This window comes from Alosa sapidissima, chromosome 13, assembly GCF_018492685.1.
Source record: "Alosa sapidissima isolate fAloSap1 chromosome 13, fAloSap1.pri, whole genome shotgun sequence".
Lineage (NCBI taxonomy): Eukaryota > Metazoa > Chordata > Actinopteri > Clupeiformes > Clupeidae > Alosa > Alosa sapidissima.
This window is the reverse complement of record NC_055969.1, coordinates 29,945,237-29,947,736: the sequence shown is the minus strand read 5'-3', so window position 1 is coordinate 29,947,736 and position 2,500 is coordinate 29,945,237. Positions and strand designations below refer to the sequence as shown.

The 2,500-nt window shown below is 48.8% G+C and overlaps 1 protein-coding gene across 2 annotated transcripts in view; it reads right to left on the bottom strand.

Annotated features, from left to right (window-relative positions):
* Positions 1 to 2,500, bottom strand: part of dcc (DCC netrin 1 receptor) — a 268,772-nt gene that overhangs the window by 34,053 nt on the left and 232,219 nt on the right. The gene's annotated exons all lie outside the window — the stretch shown is intronic.

Here is a 2,500-nt window from a genome sequence, read left to right as displayed (position 1 = left end):
TCACCCCCCCAAAGCAGAAGATAGGAGAGTACGGAAAGAACAATCCATCAGTCGGACCCCTCCACAGTCCACCCCCCCCCCCCATCTCTGCCCTGGCTAACTGCAGAGACAGTTGGGGGCTCGTGGGGATTTTAGCTTTCCCTTTTTTTTCAAAGGGTGGTGGGGATTCATGGTTCTCCACGGTGCTAGACTGGGGCCAAGAGTGACCCATGAATTTCCCTCCAGGGCGCCCTGTCTCACTGTCTGCTTTCAACAGAGGATTAGGGGACAGAGAGAGAAAGAGAGAGGCCTGCCATGACCGGTCAGGACCACCAGGCCGGGGTGGGTTAGGCAGGAGAGGGTCAGGGGAGCCTCAGGAACGTCCGGGGCATCAATCTTGGGCCGAGCATTTTCACGGCTGCCTCCCCTGGCGCCGTTTGAGGTGATTTATATGTGGCAGGGGCCAGAGGCCCGCGAGGGCTTTTGCTACACTGAAGGAGCTCATTTAGCTTGTAGTGCACATAGTGCAGCTGGCCCACATATGGAGGGATTGTATTTATTTCATCATGTGAGAGGCTGTGGAAGGGAAAGGCACTGGGTGCATGTGTGTTTGAGCACTAAAGTGTTGGGTGGGTGTGAGAAAATTCATATGCACGTGTTATTTCAAAAATAAATATTGTGTATGTGTGTGTGTGTGTGCGTGTGTGTGTGTATGCTGTGTGTGTGTGTGTGTATGCTGTGTGTGTGTGTGTGTGTGTGTGTGTGTGTGTGTGCTGTGTGTGTGTGTGTGTGTGTGTGTGTGTGTGTGTGTGTGTGTGTGTGTGTGTGTGTGTGTGTGCTGTACAGTGTGTGTGTGTGTGTGTGTGTGTGTGTGTGTGTGTGTGTGTGTGTGTGTCTGTGTGTGTGTGTGTGTGTGTGTGTGTGTGTGTGTGTCTGTGTGTGTGTGTACAGTATGCTGTATGTGTTTGTGTGGAAGAGTGAGTTGACAGGATTTGTCTGCATATAAGATGCAACCAGGTTCAACATAAATTAAAGGAAAGGCTGAGATGTCATAGCCATGTTAGCTATGGTTGTCATCAATAGGAAACGTACTGCATCTTGCAGTGGCAAAATACAGCTGTATTCCAATATGCTCCTGGTCACCACACAGGCATATAAGGATATGCTGCACTACACTGAGGACGCTGCCAATAAAATAGAAAAGTGTATAGCTTAGCAGATAACTAGCAACTAAACAGCAGCAGAGCTTGTGTTAAAGCGCATAGCAAAGGAACACAATAACACAGTATTGGAAGAGCCAACACTCCAGTACAATGGTCTAAATAGCCAGGGCAGTGGGCTGGTTGCCATGGCCCCACTGCACTAGCACCATCTGAGGGATATACTCCGCAGACACGGTGGTATTTTGCACACAATGACAGATGCTAGGGGTCAGCGACAATTCCACAGAGCATTAAACAAATGACCCACTCTCGGAGTGCAGGTGAGCATAAGGAAACCAAATAAATGTCTCTAAATATGAATCTATTGGCTGTTACTCTCCCATTTACCAGCTGGCTGATGGAACTGAAATGTTTCCAATTATTTAGACGGCAATGTTAAAATTCCATTATAAGCTTATTCAACAAGCTGGCTGGCAAATGACAGTGTCTGTTCGGAGAGTGGTGAACATACTGAGAGGGCTGTACTTAATGAATCAACTGGAGCTAACACCTTCCCTTGTAAAAGGGCACCTCTGTGCGAAAGTTATCCACCCAAGTTGTCAATTAAAAGCCTTTTGAAGGGCCCCGTCCTCTCTGGGCCTGAGTCCTAATTAAGCATAAGCGCCCTAACGAACCCTCGTTAATGTGGAGGTGAAGAGTGGGGAGGATGTGCGAGGGGGGGGGTTGGGGGATTGGGAGGGGTGGGACTTAGATGGCCACGGAACATTCAGGAAAGTCAATGTTCTCAGCCCAGCTGATTGAGACTGAAGTAAAAAAAAAAAAAAAGTGAGCGGCCATTCCTCCAAGGGCAAAATCATTGGCAGCTGAGCACAGAGTCTTAAAAAGGATGAGCAGGGAAAGTAGCGAGGTGGTGGCGTGCCCATTTCATAGTTCATTTGGAAGTGAGGCGGAGAGAAGGAAGAGGAGGGAGAGGACGGGGAAGCGACAGACAAAGACAGACAGAAGGGAAGATGAAGATAAAGAAGAGGATGAAGAACATGAAGAGAGAAGAAAAGATAGAGGGAAGAGATGACAAAGACAAAGCTGAAGAAGTAGAAAGAGGGGCGGAGGAAAGAAGAAGAATGAAGGAGAATGAAGAAGACAATGGCGATGGCTATCTCCTTGTGACGACTGGGATTTCCTTTTCAAATATTAAGGCCCAAAGAGAAAAAGGCTCAAAGTAACGGCTGTGATGGCGGGACACTAATTGGCTCGCGTCCCACAAGCCATCCTCTCTATCGGCCTACAGGCACAGGCTCTCCAGCTGCTGCAGATGGCAGGGAACGGATGACAGAGACTGACCTCCCCTCACCCCATAG